Here is a 21,504-nt window from a genome sequence, read left to right as displayed (position 1 = left end):
GTATTTTTATAGTCATATTGATATTATATTTTGGTTTTGTCTTTTTTCTTTCTTTTAATTATTTCGTATAATTCTTATCCACTTTTTCTTTTTGTTATATTCATAATTCTTTAATTTATATTTCATGAAGTTTGGATTTCTTTCCTCTTTCTTTTGATTTATTTATGATTTTTCATTTATATAATATATATATATATATATATATATTTTTAATTACGTGATTTTTTCTATATATATATAAATAATTATATACAAATATTTAAAAATATATTTTAATACATAAATAAGAATAATATGATTGATTTGTTGAGTCCTTTTTCATGATTCATATATATATATATATATATATATTTGTATTTATTTATTTATAAATTAACATCTATTTTGATTTTCTTTTTCCTCAGTTTGTTCTATTTCTTTTTATATATAGATATATTTAATTATTTACTTAAATATTTTTAAATGATTTTATTTTGGTCTTTTCCCATGATTTTTAGTTTGTTTATTAGTTTATTCACACATCAATATACATAGAGCTGGGTTTGAAAAAATACAGATTTTATTAATATTTTATTCATTCATAATTATATAATTGTTTTTTTCTTATCGTGTATTGGTTTGTTTTATTAATTTATTAATTTATAATATTAATACAAATATTTATTATTAATAATTTATTTAGTTTGATCTTTTATTTTCCTATATATTAATTTTGATTGAAATACCATTTATTTTTTATTATATATATTTTAGTCTTTTTTGAATTAATAAAATATTAATGATTCATTCTTACTATTGAAATGTGATCGTTACATCTCTACACTATTTAATTTCTAGTTTAGATTTGAATTAATTAAATATTATTAATTCATTCTTATTATTGAAATGTGATCGTTGTATCTCTACAGTATTTAATCTCTCGCTTAGATTAAACTCTTCATCTCTGTCCTAATGATGAACCACTATTTAATTTCTAGTTTAGATTTGAATTAATTAAATATTATTAATTCATTCTTACTATTGAAATGTGATCGTTGCATCTCTACACTATTTAATCTCTGGCTTAGATTAAACTCTTCATCTCTGTCTTGATGATGAACCACTGTGGGTGGTTCGAAACACGTCGACCAATAAGCTATATACGTGATTGATCCAAAAAGATCTTTCTAAACATTATGAATCACAAAAATTTGCACACAAAAATGCTATTTTTTTCTCAGCCATGACACATTTCCTAACATTTCTCTTAGATGTCTCCTTGATCTTTTTTTATTTTCTTAAAGTTTGTGCTTGTTAGTTTTATTTAACTTTAGTTAACTATCTAGGTGTCATTTCATGTCTCTAATGTCCCCATCTTTTTCTATTCAAAATTTAGTTGAAATTTCTTTCATATTTTTCCTTCATCATGCAAAATTCTCATAAATTAATATTTTCAATTAAATAAATAGCTTATATTATTTATATGCACTCCATCTTTCTAGTTCATCACTCTCATATAATTCTTTGTTTCAAATAAAATCTCTTTTTTCTCACTTAAGAATTTTTACACATTTACAATAATTATTTATTATTTATATAACATCTTTTCTTTATTTTTTCTTGAATTTATTTTACAAATTCATTACTATAGTATTTTTTTCCTTGTCTTTGAACAATTTTTCATTAAATGATTTTATTTCTAAGTAGAGTTTAATTTTACCTATACATATCATCGTATCTAATTGTTTTAAAAATCTCTATCAATTTAATTTTAATTCATTTTAACTTTTCATTTTCTAATACCAAGGGTTCTAAGTCAATTGTAACCTTCAAGAATTACCTCGAATAATTCTAAGGGTGCCACAATACTTTCCCTTCAAGTACATGTGATTAGTTGAGAGAAACATTGGTGCAATGACAAAGACATTGATTAACTCCAGGGTTGCCTTTATTGAGAGACTCATGACTACTAAGGATGAAGGTGTCCAGCTTAATACATTGCTTAGTTGTACCTCATGAGTGATTGAGTTTGTGGTCTAACTCTCATAGTATCATGAAAATTCAAGATAAAAGTGTTGCGAAATTCTCAACCTAAGGCATGACTAGAGTGCTAGTAGGTGAAATTAGAGACGTTGTTCCACCTTTTTATGAAATTTCCAAATTTATTCATACAACCCCATTTCCCATATTTGAGTCATTTGACAAGCATGAAAATTGTGCTCTAAATCCACTATTAAAGTCATCAATACTTTATAAAGCTTAATTAATTACAATTAGATTTCAAATTAACATTTCTCATGATTTAAACCATAATCCTTTACTCAATTTCACGTTCATGCATCATCATAGTTCCTTTCCCCACTCAGAAAATAATTAGCAATATTTGATCATAATATTACTAATCATCATAAAATATACACATGAAAAATAATTTTAACATCAATAAATATCATCATTTAATAACACACTTATCAATTAATATCTATTATGATGTCAATATATGCATGTCAATGTCATCATCACATAGTGTAAATAACCATGTCATTAGTGTTTGATGCCTTTAATGTTGCACATAATGTTTTCATTGATGGAAATGTCTCATTGATGTCAAAGGAGATGTCTGAGATAGCAACAATGTCATTCATTAATCAAAGAATGTAGTATGATAACTAGATCTCTTGCATGCTCTCATCAAGTGAAGTCAATGAAGTTTAAAGTTTATTGAGTTTTTGATGATGTTATGATGTCCAAATGAACCTATGGATAATATGGTTCAGTAGTCTTTGTCAAGAGCTTTCGAATAGTATATTACACATTGGAAAAATCCTCTTAGATGAGAAGTTATGGCCTTTTGAAGATCAACATTGGGTTAAGGACCTAAACTATAGGGAAAAACCTACTGACACCAATTTTTTTAAAGAGAGTGCATATTTTGGCTGGATCTATGGGTTGGTGGTAAAATATATGGAAAATATCAAAGAAAGCTGCATGAACTTTAACATTACTAAAATTTATACATCTTTTCCTAGTTTGAACGAGTCCAAAAATTAGATGAAGATCTGAACGAAAAAACATGTTTTAACTTGCTTGAGGGTTAATAGGTGCCAAATTGCCACATTGGCCTACGTCTCAAATGATACATGACATATGTTGATTAGTTAGAAGTAATGACGTAGTAGTGATGATGTGGATCCTTTAATCATATGACACACGACCCTCCTACACATTCAACCATGATGTGGCAGTTGATTATAGGATATGATGTGGAAACATATATGACATGGAAAATACATGACATGACACATCATTAGATGACGTTAGTAGGGTGACATGGAACCATTAGAGATTTCCATGTGGCATGCACAAATGACACATTTTGATTGGTGAAAAGTCCAAAAATGGGTGACAGATGGCACCCCTCATGGGCTACCATGTGGTATGATGACATCATTCTAATGTCTTCATGCAGTTGACCATGGATCCTTAGGGACTAGGTCACATGGTGTGGTCACATTAAAGAAAAGGGGCCAAGTTTTAGTGTCTTTGGGTTCCACCCATGGTCATATTGTCAACTTGAAATGGTCACATGGTTTAATTTATGGAATCGATAACATAATTGATAGTCCATGTTTGGCCCTCAAGACCACATTCATAAGTATATATATCATATTATTGAGGGATCTACAGTGCAACAATTTAGATGAGTGAATGATTGACAAGTTTTGTGGTTGATGAACAACTAGTGATGATTTTAGAGATACCAAATTAGGTTCATGTTCTTTAGAGTCTGGTTATAGAGTTCAATCTTGGTGGAAGAATGGTGGAAGTATGGTTATAGAGTTCAATATTAGCTAAAGTTTGTTAGAATTCTGGTTATAGAGTTTAACCTTGGCAGAAGGCTGGCGGAATTCTAGTTATAATAGTAGAGTTCAATTTTGGTAGAAGAAGATTCCAATCTTAGTGGAGGTTGATGACCAGGGTTGACAACAAAGTGTAGAGATCACTATTTGTAGCAGGGTCCAATTTTGATGGTCTAATTTGATAGCATATTGCAAAGATCAAAAGGTTTGGTATGGAAATATTGTAGAGATCATTCCTTGTAGTAGAGGTCACCACATAAGTGACGTGGTTGGTTACATTGGATCAACTGAAAAACACACGTATAATAAGCAGGGTCATATGTCAAGGATAGTCGATAACTATCCATGATCTTGCAAACACGTTGACAACATGATAAACACATAGATATACAATGAGAAGGATCTCGAGCCTTAGTGATCAAGGGGATCAAAAATATGCTCAAAACTAAAATGCTCATATTCTCCCAAAACCAGCCCCAAATTGTAGAAATTGTTGTTTTGATTCCAACAATGCTTGAATTGTCTCAATATGACATTGTATGAGGAAGTTATCACGTTTTGATGTTTTTGGAAAACAATAAAAAAGTCAACTTATAGGGTTGAATAGGTAGCGTAAAAATGCCACGTGGAAGTCTGTATACTGGCATGGTGCTGGCGTCAGTAGGATGACTGAGCAGTATGGATCTAATTAGGATATGACACATGGCACAATCGTACAGAGGAATATGTTACATTTTGATTGGTTGGAGTTGATTTGGTTCAGGCTAATCATAGAGTGACATGTGGCCCAATCATAGGGTGCCATGTGGCACTCCGGATAGGACCAAAATTTGGTTTATATGTTGGGTGAGCCTCCATGGGGTTCGACCCCATGAACTCCATATTGAAAACCACCTGCACCACTAATGCGCCACATTAGTTCTTTTTATACCATGGTTGGTGGGTTGTATTTAAGGTTGACCGAGGGCACCATTGGGGGGAAGGTCGGGCCGACAGGCTCACCCAACCGGCCCAACCCCAAGTCATATGTTACACCGTGACCATGGCATAAGGTATATAGGGAAAGGAGCGTGACATGCTTCCCATGCCCCAGCCACGAGTTCTATTATAGCTACGTGACCATCGACGAAAGGTTCAAGAGGATCGAGCGCATTGCACCGTGCCTGCACCTAGACCCCAGTCATAATAAGTTTCACATGACTAGGAATAGGGGTTGGCAGGGCACGTCACTTATGGCCTGTGCCTCACGGTCACATTGTTTCCATACGACTGACCAAGGGCGGAGAAATATGGGTGCAGGTTCAGATAACCATTCAACATTTTGCACCTGACGCGACGTGTTTTGTGGGTTGAATCTACCACCTACAATTACGAAAATATCGCCTTGGAAGCCCACTAAAGAGGGGTTTCGTTGCCAATTTTGCAGGGAAGTAGAATTTGTAGAACAATTAGTAGAGAAATGAAGAGGGTGGCCTAACTTGGCAATTTTCAGTGTTTTTGAGCCCAAGAATAGCCTACATATGGGTTTTTGGGTGTTCTAGACACAATGGATGCATTTTTTTTTTTACAATTTGAGCATTTTATGCTGACGTAATTTCACATTTGAACATATAATTTAGAGGACCACCATTGGAATCTAGACCTAGAGACGTAGCCTGGAAGGGGTGAACTCCATCATAAAATTGTTGTGTTGTGATGTTCCATGTGGTCTATTTTTAACTGTTAAAATTTGCAAAATTTAACTTAGTTTTTGTGATTTTACAATATCGATCTATTGCCCATAAGACATAAAATATTTTGCAAAAAATTACATGAGACCTTCAATTTTAATTTCGGATCGGTTTGGTATCATAGCATGGTTGTTGTGAAGGTTTGATAGATTTTGTAAGTGTTTTTCTTGAATGATTACAAGGTCTAAATTGAAAATAGGAGAAGGAGTGTTTGAAGAACCAAACCCTAAAATTGGTTCAAGAAGGCCGTAAACTCCACCAGTCATGCCACATGAAGAAGTATAGGAGTTGATGTCTAAGGATGAGAGAGAGGATAGAAAGGATTTCTATGATATGTTTGAGATGTTGAAAGTTTTGTACAATGAGAGGACAACAAGGTTGCATGGAGAAAGTTATAATCAACCAAAAGGTAATGGTAGTGAGGGAAGCAAGCCTCCACCTCCACCTCATACTTCACCTCCATATTCACCTCCATCCTCACCTCCTTCTTCACCTCCTTCAACTCAAATACCTACTCCTCTTCCATCTCCAAAAGGACATGCTAAGTCTCCTTTGATTAAGCTTGATGTCAAGTTTGAATTGCCTATGTACAATGGGGAAGTAAATGCTGGAAAGTTCGATAATTGGGTTTGTCAAATTGAACTCTATTGCAGGATTCAAAAGGTTGATGATGATGTCACTAAGATCTAGCTTTCTTCTCTTCACTTGGAAAGTGCAATCCTCATCTGGCGGGAGACCAAAAATCAAGAAGATTTTAAATAAAAGTGGTAAAATTATCTCTTCTTGGAATGGTTTTATAGTTGCATTAAGAAGGAAATTTTATCCATTAACTTACATGAAAAAAAATTATGTATTGCAAAATTTTTAGAAAAGATAAAGGGGAGAGTGTCTAAAGTTACACACAAGAATTTAAAAGAAGAGATTTAATCTTGGGTGTTGATTTGTATTCATAAGCTACTATCCTTAATTACATAGGTGGGTTACATATTTATTTGAGACATACTATACTTATGTTTAATCCCAACAATCTAGATGAAGTATGTGTTCAAGAAACTCATTTAGAATCAAGAGGCAAGAATGTTCCTCAAGAGACTAGCAAGAAGCCTTCTAAATATGGAGACAAAGGAAAGGGGAAGTTTAAAGGAAAATGAAAGAAGAGTGCCACTATCAAGAAAGAGGGAGATAAAATTACCTATAAACATTGTTAAGAAGAAGTCCATGATGAAGACCACTGTTGGAAATTACATCTAGAAATGAGACCAAATAAGTTAAATAACAAGGGGAAACAAAAGACTACTACTACAACTCAACAAGAACTAGGATCTCATTTAGCTGATGAAACCAAAATCCCAGCCATGGGAATGAAATGTATAACTTCTAATGAAAGTAATAGTTCTTCTAGTAAGCCTATTGAATCTCAAAATGATAAAGAAAGAAGTGAGCTTTTCCATATCAGGGTCATTACAAAACATACAAAGGTAGATACATTGTTTGATAGTCGATCCCAAGTCAATATTATCTCTGAAGCAATTGTTAAGAAACTAAATTTAGGAACTACACCTCATATTAAATCTTACCCTTTGGGTTGGGTATGTGATGATGCCAAATTACAAATGACAAGAAAATGTAAACTCAAATTTGCCATCACTGCTAATTTTATAGATGAAGTAGAGCTTGATGTTGCGCCACTTGATATTTGCGGGATTGTGTTAGGGAGTCCATACTTGTATGCCCGAAAAGCCATATTCTATCGTCATGAGAACAAATATCATCTTTTTAAAGATGGAGTTGAGTATATTGTTATTGTTTGTTAGATGAAAAGGCTTGCAAATTCTAGTAATAATTTTGTGTTATTGATGATTAAAGTTAAAGAATACAGTTGAATCTGAAGCTTTCACAAGAAGCGATTCTAAACTTAAGAATGAATTTGTTGAATTTGTTAACACTTATGACAATATGTTTTAGGAACCTGAAGGGTTACCTCCAAAAAGAGGAATCTAACATGAGATTCACTTGCAATAAGATGCACCACTTCCAAATATTGACATGTATAGAATGTCAGTTTTGGAGAATGCAAAATCAAGAAGAAAATTCAAGAGATGGTTGAAAAATGGGCCATCAGGCCTAGCACATATCCTTGTGGGTCTCCTATTGTTTTGGTTCCAAATAAATATGGTACATGTGCATGTGTGTGGATTTCCGAGCTTTTAACAAGATCATGGTAAATAATCACTATACTCTTCCTCACATTGATGATTTTCTAGATCAATTAAAGGAAGTTGTTTACTTTACTAAGTTAGATTTGAGAAGCAATTAGCGGGCCATATAAGGATTGTAGAAGATGATATTTGGAAAACTGCTTTCAAGACAAAACAAGGTTTTTTGGAATGGTTCGTTATGTCGATTGGGATTTGAAATGCACCTACCAAATTCATGATAGCTATAAAAGTGTGTTGCGACCATTCCTTTATGATTTTATTATAGTCTACTTAGATGATATTCTAATTTTCAGTAAGACTCATGGAGAGCATGTGAAGCATGTGAAGCAAGTTCTAGATATCTTGGAAAAGGAAAAATTGTATTTGAATATGTCTAAATGTGAATTTGGGAAAACTTCTTTGGTTTGTTTGGGTCATACTGTAGGAGGGAGTGAATTGAAGATTGATCCCTCAAAATTTGATGTCATTGTGAATTGGCCTAAAGCCAAAAATTTAAGAAAGGTTAGGAGCTTTTTTGGAGTAGCCCAATATAGGAGAAAATTTATCGCTAACTTCTCACTCATTGAAACACCATTACATGGTTTGACAAGTTTGAAATAAGTCTTTCAATGGGGAGGAAAGTAACAGAAAGCCTTTGACACTTTGAAAGAGAAAATCAATACAATACTAGTTCTAGCACTTTCAGATCTTAAGCAACCATTTGAAATTCAAACCGATGTAAGCGAATATGCTATGGGAGCAATTTAGATGCATCATGATAAGCCAATATGTTATCATTCTAAAACCTTTACCAATGCAATAGTTAAGTATCCAACTTATGATAAAGAGTTGTATGCTTTGGTAAAAAGTGTGAAGAAATGGAAGCATTATTTGATGGGTAAAGAAACGATTATTCATACTGACCATCAACCTTTGCAATATTTACAATTGTAAACCAAGCTACAAGAAGCTAGACATTTTAGGTGGATGGGATTCCTACAAAAATTTCATTTGGTAATTAAGTATAAGAAAGGTATATACAACAAATTTAAAGATGTGTTATCAATGCCTATTATTATTGCATATTTTATTCTTAAGCATAACTCAATCATGTAAGAAGGTTATATTGAACAGTATGCTCAAGATGGAGATTTTAAATATGTTTATGTAAATTTGAGTCAATGAAATCATGTTGAAGAGTTGGATTATCATCTTCATAGCAAGTTGTTGTATCATCTTGGCAGGTTATGTGTTCCATAGGGTGAAAGAATCAATGTCATAAGGGAAGCTTGTTACACAACATTTTGTCACTATCCCTGTACTCCCCGTCTACAATCCTGGAGGACCTCTACAGTGTACCTGACATGCTTTCCCATCATGAAGAAACTCCCAGTATGTGCCTCTTCATGAGCAGAATAATTCCCCTTTACACCATTTCCTAAGAATATTTCTTCTATCCTAGTTTACTAAACCGACACTATTGACCAGTTTTCTCCTCGCATTGATTTACATAGGTGAAAACTAGCCCTTGTGCCGATCGGAGTGATTGAGCCCTTTTCTAGTCATGATGATCCTCTTTTGCAAGGTTTTTTAAATAAGGAGTCGAAGCTTGCATATCTAGAAGCTTTGTAATGGAAGTTTGGTAGATGGTTGGGTTGGATAGAGCCGAGGAAGTCAGTTTGGGTTCCTTTCCCTTATTAGGATGGAACAAACTCAAGAGATAAGACCTTCTCCCATAATGAAAGGAACCATCTCCCATCCATCTAAGCTATATAAGCCTTTCTTTTTCCCAAGCAAAAGCTAGTTGGAGTTTTGGAGCAAATTTGAATAATCAGCAAGTCATCTACAACTTACAGCTTTCTAGTGTATGTTTGAAGGACAATAGTGTGATTTTGGTTTATTTTGAGACTAGAGGGAAAGAGGCCTTAAAAATTCCATTTTTGGGGATATCCATGAAGTGTTAGCAGAGGTGTGGGAACTCAGATACATCGGAGGAGACTAGCAACGTCAAGGCACCTGTTGTAATTTCTTTTTGATTTATATAAATGCAACTATTGATTGATTTCCTACATGAAGTGTCATTTTACATCTTTATGGCTTAATGTTCCTTGACCTATTAAGTAGGTTGAATACAATATTTTATGCTATCACATTTGTTGTTTTTGTTGTTTTCTTGTTTCAGGTATTCGAAGGAAGGAAACGAAAGATAACTGGAGTGAGGAAGCAGGATCATCACCAAGCAGAATAACGTTCTAAGAGGTAGGCCCTCTTAATTGATTCTAGCTTAAGGAGATTTTCTATAGATTGTTTTTTTGTGGCTAGACCCACTCTCTTGGGCTAGAGGAATTGTTTGTGTCCACACTAAGAATTTACTAACACCACAAAGCCCACACTTCTCTTATTGTTGGCCACTTTGGTGTAGGAAAAACAATTGCTCAAATTCAAAGGTATTCTTATTGGCCTCACATGAATGACACTGTTTCAAGATATGTGAAAGGATGTTACATGTGTGCTACTAGCAAGCCATGTAATAGGAAATTGGGTTTGTACACTCCATTTCCTATCCCTTCTCATCCTTGGGAAATAATTTCTATGGATTTTGTTGGAGGACTACAAAATGTCTAAGAAAGGTCATGATTATCTATATGTTGTTGTGGATCGTTTCAACATAATGTGTGGGTTGATGCCATGTAATAAACATGTTACAACTAAACAGACCGAAAATATGTTCTTCCAAAATGTATGGGTTCACTTTGGGTTTCTCACTTCTATTATTTCTGATCGATATTCTCAATTTGTCGAAAAGTTTTGGTCAAGTTTATGGGAACTCATGGCTACAAAGTTGAAGAGCACAATTTTTCATCCACAAAATGACAACCAAACATAAGTAGTGAACAAAATGATAATGCATCTCCTTCCAGGATATTGTGGTAAGAATACTAAACTTTGGGATGAGCATTTGCATTACATTCAACATGCCTACTCATCTACACAAGTATCTCCATTTGAAGCTTGTTTAGGTTATTTGCCAAAGTCTCCTTTGGATTTCATATTTGGTAAATATATTGTAGTAGATGGACATAGTGATGTGGACAAGGCCAAGAATTTCATTGAACAAATTCATCTAGTGCATCAAAGGGTACAAGAACAACTGGAGAAAAGTAAAGCCAAATACAAAGCAAGACATGAAAAGCATCAGGTTGATCATGATTTCCAAGTGGGAGATCAAGTTTGGTTGTACATCAACAAGGAAATACTACAAGGTAAAGGTAAAAATCTCAAGACAATCAAATATGGTCCTTCCAAAATCTTGGAGAAGCTTGGTAACAATGATTTTTGATTAGATTTTCCACCCTACATGAAAATTTATTTTGTTGTGGACGTGGAAAACTTGAGACTGTATGAGCCTCCAATGACTGATGATTAAGAACATAATGTATAGATTCCATCCATAGAATATTTTTCTCCCGAATATTTAAATGAGTTGTAGGAAGACTCAATTCTTGATAGGAGGATAAGGATTCACATAGAGGCAATGTGGAGTATCTTCGAGTGGGGCTCAAAGGTACCAATCCAAAAAAGGAAATGTGGACATAGATCGGGAAAGTGAGGGAGGTGTACCCTCACTTACTTTCTAAGTAAAAACAAACTTTTGGTGGTCCAGAATCTTTTAGTGGGTAGGAATGAAATAGGGGATAAAAAATATGCTACACAATAAAAGTGATCAAATTATCCTGAAATGAACACCAAATTGTAGATCTCATCATTTTGATTCTAACAACTCTTGAATCGTCTCAATCCAACATCGTATGAGAAAATTATCACATTATGAAGTTTCTGGCAAAAACAAAATCAACTTGTAGGGTTAACTAGGTGGTGTATGGATGCCATGTTGCAGTTCGCACATTGACGTGGTGTTGATGTCAGTAGTATGACTGCATATTATGGAGCCAATCAGGAGATGAAACATGGCCTAGTCGTACGGAGGCATATGGTGTGTTTTGATTAGTTAGAGGCGATCTAGTCCAAGCCAAGCACAAAGTGACATGTGGCCCAATATCAGGGTGCCACATGGCACTTTGGATAAGGAAAAAAATTGGTTTATAGGTGAGCCTTTGTAGGGTTCGACTGCATGCCCTCCATATTGAAAATCACCTGCACCACCAACACACCACATTAGTTCTTGTTATACCATGGTTGGCGGGTTATATTTAAGGTTGACTGAGGGTAGTTTTGGGGGAGGGAAGGGTCGGCGGGCTCGCTTGATTGACCCAACCCCAAGTCATATGTTACATATTTACTGTGGCATAAGGCGGAGAGGTTTTATTTAATCATTTGAAATTTTGTACCCAATGTGATGGGTTTCGTGGGTCAAGCCCACCATCTATAGTTGCAAAAATATCACTTTCCAAAAATTCAAAGAGGAGTTTTGTTGCTAGTTTTATAGGGAGGTCAAATTTGTAGAACAATTAGCAAAGAAATGAAGAGGGAGGCCTAGCTAAATTTTCAGCCTTTTTGAGCTCAAGAAGAGCCTACACATGGGTTTTTGGGTGTTATGGACATAATGAAAGTGTTAATTTTGCAATTTGAACATTGTATGTTTATGTAATTTCACATTTGAGCATTTATTTAAAGGGACACCATTGGAAGCTGGACCCGAAGATGTAGCCCTGGAGAAGTGAACTATGTCATCAAATTGTTGTGTTGTGATGCTACATGTGGCCTATTTTTAACTATTAAACTATGCAAAATTTAACTTAGTTTGTGTGCTTTTGCAATATTGATCCAATGTGCATAAGGCATAAACTAGCTTGCAAAACTCTACATGAGACCTTAAATTTTAATTTTAGACCACTTAGAGAAAAAAAAGAAGCATAACACCATAACATGACAAATGAAATTTGATATCACTGTTTGAAATGGATTAGTAGTGGGTACTCAAGGTCACAAGTTCGAGCGTCAACCATTATCAGGTCATTTTTTTTTTACCCATAGGTTTCATTTTGTTGAATAAATAAAAGTCTTGAGGTATTCATTTTTTAGAAGGTTTTCCATAAAGAGGCCACTTTGTTGAAAATGCCTTAAAATGACCATTCTGTAGAACAATTAATTTTTATTTTATATGGTTTTTGGGGTCTTCTGGGCTCATTTCAAGGCCAAATTAGATTTGAGAAGACACATGACGATCAAGGTTCAATGGTGAATAGTTTTAAAGGCATGAAAATTCCCGATGATGTATTTTTTAAGTTTAGAATCACTATTATCTTTTTTGGGCTTATGAATAGGTTGCAATTGTTTTTTATGTGGCCATAATAATATTTAGGAAAGAATTTTATTTGACCAGATTAATGAATAGGTTGGAATAGGTTTAGGGAATAATTTTATGTGACCAGATTAATGAATATGTTGGAATAGAGTATGGACAGTATATGATACGTTGATCACAATAATATGAAAACTATAATATTTTTGAAGAGCAAGTGGATCCAATTTGAAATATTATGAAAAGTGGTTCATGTAAAGTTGAAGGAGGTGGGTGCTTCCATTGAGATTGATGCCTCAATCAGGTTGAAGCCTAAAATAAGTCAAATCTTGCTAATTTCTAAGGTTGGTGCCTCAATCAGGTTGTAGCCTATAGTGAGTAGCTACTTACACATTTTAGAGTTTGGTGCCTCAATTAGGTTATAACATGCCGCAAGTAGTTATTTGCATATTTTTGGGGTGGTGCATCTAGTAAGTTGATGTATGAAAATCTATGTAACAACTTGAGGAAGAATAAGAAGAAGAATTTTTGGTTTTCTCCCATACGAGTTTCCACTTAAAAGCTTGTGTCCACTTATGTTGATGTGATGATGGCTTCTTGATGTGTTGTTTCATTTATTTTTATGCTAAAAATGGTTATGGTACATTTCTACATAATTTTATCTTGATAAAATGTTTTGAAATGATAAAATTTCCACCAAATTGATTGACGCCCCTTGCCCCCCTCTTAGTGTCATATTTGGTCTAACAAGTGGAATTACAGTGGGTGCTTTCATGAACAATTACCTAGTGGAAGGTAGATCAAGGGATCCATGGCCAATAAAGGGAAGATTAAGAAGAATGTATCTTAGAAGAGGAAGGGATAAAATCATGTGAACAATATATTAGATCCCAAAGAAGACACCTTCTACATGCTCATGGATGTTGAATAATCAAGTATTGCATTTTGTTTCAATTGTGGTAAAGAAGGTCACTATAATTCTATGTATCCATATCTTGTTACAAATAATGAAGATGATATTCCTCAAGTAATTGAAGAGGAAGTAAAAGATGAAATTGAATTGAAAGTAGATTATGAAGGAGAACTCTAGAGTTCCCTAGAAGAACTAAAAGCTTCAATAAGAGAGTCCAGTCAGTTAGAAGAGTGACTTTGACATTATAAAGGAAATGTCAAACTCCAAAAGAAACAAGATCATGATATTTATACTTAGAAGGTTCATCTGGAAGACGCAAAAATATTGGATGAAGTAAGGAAGACATAGCTAAAAGAAACAAAAGATCATTGTGAGGCACTTGAAGTTGAAATTATCTCATTAAAAATGCATTAGAAAACGTTAATAATCGAAATAATGAAGAAAATAAGGATGTAAAAATATCTATTGTGAGTTTGAAGGGTGTTGGACACCTAATCCTCAATGGGTCAGTGTGGAAGCCGAATAGCCAAAATGAGTCCAAGAGACCTTGGGATGTGGAACTCAACGGTCAAACCATGTACTATAAATGTATATCTGTTGTTAATAAAAAAATGTATTCTCATGTTTTATCTTTCATATTTGTTGCTGCCCATGTGTGTTTAACATGTTATCAGAGCAGGCGTATTCCTGCCCTACATAATTACTTTGAGCCATTTTTTTTATGGCCTTTATGTGCAGATCATTTCTGCCATCAATTATGCATTTCATGAATATTTTCTCAGCTAAATTTTAGCTGCAACCTGTCATTTCTCCAGCGCCATTTTTGGCCTCTATTTGCCATATTCTTCTCATTATTCTCTGTGTAATAATCTGGGTCTTCTCTCTGCGTGATAATAAGGGTAACGCTTAGGATTCCCATCGAACACCTGCTCCTACAGTGCTGTCAGCGTTCCATTGCCTGTGTCCCTACAGTGCTGCCAACGTTTTAGTGCAGCGTGAGGTTTGACAATAGAAGTCTGTTTGCCATTATTGCATAAATAAGCTTTACTCTCCCTACGCTTAGGCTGTGCTGCTCACCTCTGCCATATGCTGTCATTATCCTCTATCCCTCTACCAAATTTTGATAATTGAGTTTTGCATGCATTGGCTCAAACCTCCTTGCATCTTTGTCTCGTTTCCATCTAGAGTTGCGTTTGGCTATACTAGTTTGTGGCCGGGAAGCATTTCACCATTGTGAGGTGATCTTTCCTGCAAACCTTCTGGCATCTTCATCTCATTTCTCTCTTGGAAGGAGTTTGCGTTTGGCTATACAGTTTGTAGCCGGACAATAGTTCACCACTGTGAGATTATCTTTTCTGCAACTAAATATTCCATCTGCCTAATTCGAGAAATAAAGAAGATTCGCGTTACTGAGTCGGAGACAATTTTGGAACTCTAAAGTGATACGAATGATTAGCATTACATAAGGGCGATAGGGAAGCCAAGAATTCAGAATATTCATAACATCGAAAGCTATAGCTTATAGCTCTTGATATATTGAGGACAACTCCGTGATAGTGGAAAGTTGAATTGATTGCACCCTATGGAAAGAGCCGAATACTTGTTTAAAGGCTACTAAATCAATGTTAGAAAAATTCATGTATCACTAGGCTACGTGTTAATTGAAGTCTGGAGCGTATGGATTGTAGGATGTGAAATATTGTCACAAACAGAGCCGCAGGACATCAAGGGATACTTCCAGAAATTTCTAGTGCTAGAGAAGGGACGCCATTTATAGAAGGACAAGGTATAAGTCACGAAATTTCCATACGCCAGGATGCTGGGCTAAGGAAAATGATTTCTTAAAGCTGAAATTTATTATTCGAGTAAGCTAGGCGTTGATTGCAGTCATCCTAATTTGGGTAGATCAAGTTTTGAGATGGGTTTCTCTGTGCATGACTTTATGAACAAGTTCCCTTGTACATGGTTCGATGATGTGATTGGTGCAATGTCCAAATTGAGGGTGTAAGGTTCTTAATCCACTAAAACTTGCTGCCACATATGAATGCTCGCTGAAATTATGAGAAAATTCTGTGTACGTTATCACTTTCAAAGACTAGACGCCTGTAGTGTGATTGTTGGAGATCAAATACTTCACTGGTATAAGAATTGTTGCTATCGTCCTATAACGAGTGATGCAACTATGCATTTAATTCCTGAAGCAATAATCTTCTTGAACGAATTTATTATTTTCTGGGCAAGTCAATTTTCTTAATCCAGAGAAAAAATTCGATTATAGTTGGAGGCTGACTTAGTATTGTCAGTGATCGTTGGGATTGTACAAATCTGGGTCTGGATTCCTCTGCTAATTTCAGAGAGGTTGGGTTACTAGACGTGCATCTTCAACCATGGCTGTAGTAGGCATTGTAAAGTAAAGGTGAGGAGGCCGTGTTTATCAGTCTTTCCCAAAGTGTATGCGTTGTGTATGATGCGTTCAAGGAGGTTGCTTATGATATGACACTGTATGGTGTGAAAACAATGATGATTTGAATAGAGATCAAAGAAATCACAAATGTCGCTTTATCCATTTCCATTTCTTTGGTGTTAACTATATTCCGTGATTGCAAGTAATGTGACAACAACTTTTCATTCCATGTGGGCCACGAAAAATGGTTTTAAATGCATCCCTTCCCAATGAAGAAATGGAAGTGTGAGAGGTTTTGAATCCAGAGTTCAAAGCATTGTTCCTTTTCTATTTTTGTCAAGTTTTATATATTAAGAAATTTTCCTCTTAAAATCCCATGGTTGCTCCTCATTTTGGCATATGTGTTGTTAGCTCTCCATAAATTCTGTGTAATATATGAGGGCAGATTGTTTTCCTTGAAGAAAGTGGCAAGATCAGAGAATATTTGTTCGTACCCTAGTCAAAGCATTTATATATGAGCATTCAAGTCCTCTCCATGACATGGTGCTATAGTTGTTGAAGTTTTGATAGACATCATTTTTGCTTTGAAAGTGAAGGAGTATTTGAAAGATCCAAGCAAGTTTTTAGTTACTGCTGCCCCAGTGTGGCATTGTATTTAAAACTCATTATAGTTTTTTGTCTACATATATATATGCATTGATTCCTTGATTCAACTTTTGCATAAGAGTTTGGTGGGCTATATAAAGGCAATGATTGTTTTGACAAATAAAAGTAGTCTTTTGTGGAGAAATGTTTAGTCAGCTGTATTGTCAGAACATAGTGTTGGTCATTTTTTGTAATTGGTGCTTGCTAGTTGCACATTGATCATTTGTTGCGCATTTATAAAGGATATTGCTGTGTATTATGAGTGGTATTACTTTTATGCATTGAGTAGTAGTTGTGATCATTTTTTAAGGTGTAAATATGGCATTGAAGAAAAATGGCCAGAATTAATGAAGTATTAGAGTTACTCAAAACTCTGATATTGTCTACTAATCATGATACATTAAAAGTCAGCAAAGTTTCTTTCACAGACATTCAGGTCTGTCTACAAAATGCATAAGAGAAAATTGATTTCTTGCGACTCGAATCTCAACTACAACAAGAAGAATTAAAATAGAGGAGTCATTTTGAACATGTTTCTGTTCAAAACATTGAGATTGAAACCCATTAGAAGCAAGTCAATAATGTTACAATTGGTTCAGATTTAGTACCCAATAAAGCAGCACCTGTACATGCAGATGTAGAAACTCAGTCTGCACTTCCCAAGCCCATCATCAGACCTTGGGAACATCTTGTCCACAACAAGCACAGAACTGGTCTTGGATATGACAAGGACTTGTCCTTTCATATTCCAGACTACTCAAATCCCATTCAATTTTAGAATGTTGGATTCCTTCATGATAGTTCACCTCTAGTTGTTCCAGATTCTGCTCCTCTTCCACAACAACAACAACAGATTGTGAAATGCCAACACTATGACCGAGTTGGCCATCTCAAAGATCACTGTTTTGATCTTCATCCATGTATGCACTGTCATAAAACCACCCATTCTTCACATAGATGCTTTAGAAACAAACGTCCTACAAGAGAAAAGATTCATCTTGGATGGATCGCTTCTTGGCAATGGGCATCAACAACCAAGAAGATATTCCAATCACATGTTAGAACTTTTTTTAGAGTATTGAACAGTCTTGCAGTTGAGTTTTCTCCATCATCTCACCTTGTATCTGACAGGGGGGAAATGATGGTCATCTACAAGCTTCAAAGCCATATCAAGTGAGCCTGAGCCACAACCTACCATACCAGATTCAAAGTTGTAGCCAGAAACAAAGATGTCCCTAAACATGCCTTCAGTTGGTAATATGGGACACTTCCTCTAGCAGAAGACTTCAGCTTCTTGCCAGTTTCGAAAGAATTCTAGGAAAAAAATTGAGAACACTTCCTCTAGCAGAAGACTTCATCTTCTTGCCAGATTTGGAAGAGTTCCAGGAATTGCATTAAGCATTCCAGAGTTGTTGGTCATCCTTAAACCATCACAGGTTGAGACTTCCCTTTTTAGGTTGAAGTTCTCCCTTTTATGCGGGGTGAGACCTCCCTTTCATGGTTGAAGGTTTCCCTCTTCAAAACAATAGGAGCACTTCCTCTAGTAGAAGACTTTAGCTTCTTGCCAGTTTTGGAAGAGTTCTAGGAACTACACTAAGTGTTCCAGTGTTGGTGGTCATCCTTAAACCACCACCCTTTATACCAACATTTCAGAGAGCACATTCAACCTAGTGCTATCATGCATTTTTGCACATTTTGTATTACAACTCTCTTCTTGGACTCATACATAACCCATCGGATTAAGTGGGGGGGGGAATGTTGGACACCTAATCCTCAATGGGTTAGTGTGGAAGCCGAATAGACAAAAGGAGTCCAAGAGACCTTGGGATGTGGAACCCAATGGTCAAACCATGTATTATAAATGTATATCTCTTGTTAATAAAAAAATGTATTCTCATGTTTTATCTTTCATATTTGTTGCTGCCCATGTGTGTTTAACAAAGGGCTAGCCAAATAAGGATACATCAAGGGGTCAGTCACAAGATTTGAAATCTATTTAACATGAGCTCTATATTTCTCTAGAAGAGCTAAGGGACATCACATCTCTTAACAAAAAAAAAACAAGAGTTGTTGGAAAGTAGGGATCAAGATGTTTCCATTCTAGGAACACAATTAAAATAATCCAAACAAAGTGAGGATGCCTTGGTGAAAAATCTAGAAGAAAAAATGTAAGAATCAGAAGAGAACAATCATAAGCTTATCAAAGTAGAAGAATAAATCATCTCCTTGAAATATGAATTTGAAGAAGCAAAGAGAATGGAAGAAGTGATGAAGATTCAAATATTGAAGAAATAAGAATAAAGTGAGGAAATTGAAGAAGAAGTTGTTTCATTAAAAGTTGAATTTAACAATATCAAGAAGAACCTAATGATCTTGCAAGCATTGAATGTCATTCTTAGCTATCAAATATCACCATGTGAAAAAACAGGTCTTGGTTACATAGGTAATTCTCCTTGCAAAGAAGACTCAAGCTCCATGTCTCCAAAGGTTGAATTTGAAGAAAAGTTCGAAGAGAAAGGTATACAAGGCTAGATTGGAAGTGTTGTTCCTCCAGGAGGTTGTGGTGATGTTCTCAAGAAGCTCCATCATGAAGTAGACAACAATGTAATGAAGAACACGCATTAGCAAAGGATCAACATTCCTCTAAGGCATAATATATTTAGCAAATCTTCAAGGGAATATTTCTCATCCAGGTATCAAACCTTATATTTCTTGGTTATTTTTCATGTATAAATTTTGGGCATAAGGCTAGGGATTACAAAGGCTATGAAAAAAATGATTATCAAACCTCTAGAAGCAAGTTTGCAGGCAATAAATATCCATATGGCTCTGATAACATAAAGTGTATGTTAGTTTCTCCTCCATTAAGTATTATACACAACGTTTTAGATGCCATAATCTTGGTCACATTGCACAAGAATGCAACATGAAGTTACCTAAGAAAACTAGAGAAGGAAAGGGCTCTAATAGGAAAGGAGAAAGTCATACTAAAGTGTAGAGAAGCAAACATGTTGAAAATCATGAAATTGTTTTGAGTGCTCAAGGAATTGATATGAGTTTTTGATCTATTATGTACCCTAAGGCAGAACCTGTGATTTTTGTATTTGAATTTTTTCCCAATGTAGAATTTCTATGTTCAAATATTATTATGACATGTATGCTTTGGTGAAGGATTTCAAAGGTGGAAACCATGACAAGAATATAATTTGAATGCATAGGAAAGACTGAAATGATTTTAGAGATCAACCATAATGAGCATGTTGAGGGTCACAATACCAAGGATACTTTGAATATAATTAAAAAGTGAAGGGAATGGACTCCAAATACAAAGGAGACAAACAAAATGAACCAAGGTAGGATTATCACTACTAGGGAAGTAGTTATTGATAGAAGAGATCAGGGTGTTGATCATTTGACATAGTATATGAGTAGATTTGAAATCTCATGCTTGATGGGAGAGTATGTTAGTATGAATATACAAATTTGAAGATATGTTTATCAAGAAGGAATACATCATTGATTTCATCCAAGAAGGAAGACTAATATGGGGAGAATTCATTTACAAACTCGATCAGATCCACAATAGTTGGAGAAGCATTGTAAGCATGGTATCAGGGGGAGAATCTATCAGATCCAAAATAAAGTCCAAGAACATTTGGAGAAGAATTGAAAACATGGTCTCAAGGGGATATTCTATTAGGTCCATAGGCGTGTACAAGGAAAAATGGTGAAGCATTCACATGCACTTACAACATGATCTCAAGGGGGTACTCCACTTATGTCAGGATCATGTTCACACACTTGGCTGGAATCCATGACCCTTTGCCATTGATGTCAAAGGGGGAGAGATTTAAAACATTGATGAGATATATATTTTTCTTATATTAGAAATGCATTGGATGAAAAGATGCATCCATTAACAAGGGAGACATTATGGACAAAATCTTGTAGACCAGTTAGGAGAAGTTCCCAACAACATGTTAGTGGGATTTGGTGCATTTCCATCAATGAAAGTTAATGTATGGTGGTGTTTCCATTAATGAAAAAGAGGGATATTGTTGCAAATAATGTTTTCATCAATGACAACAACCATAATTGGTGTCAAAGGGGATGTTTGGGACAACAACAATGTAATTCATGAATAAAAGGAAGCAACATGATAGTTGGATCTCTTGTGTGCTCTAATCAAGTCAAGTTAAACATGTTTGACGTTTATTGATTTTTTGAAAAATTTATGATGTCGTAATGACCCTATGGATAATATGTATGGCTATTCCTCATTGATACCTTTCCAACGACATATTACACTATGAAATACTCGTCTCGGATGTGAAGTTATGACCATTTGAAGATCGACATTGGTGAAGGACCTAAACTATAAGGAAAAACTCACTAACATCAAATTCGTTAAAGAGTGTGCATATTTTGGGTGGATTTATGGCTTGATGGTAAAATCTGCAACATATATCATATAAAATTGATCTAAATTTAATACAACTAAAAGTTGTGCAT

The sequence above is a fragment of the Pinus tabuliformis genome, chromosome 6 (genome assembly GCF_031772625.1).
Source record: "Pinus tabuliformis cultivar Carrire ecotype Pingquan chromosome 6, CPIR1, whole genome shotgun sequence".
Taxonomy (NCBI): domain Eukaryota; kingdom Viridiplantae; phylum Streptophyta; class Pinopsida; order Pinales; family Pinaceae; genus Pinus; species Pinus tabuliformis.
This window is presented reverse-complemented; position numbering follows the sequence as displayed.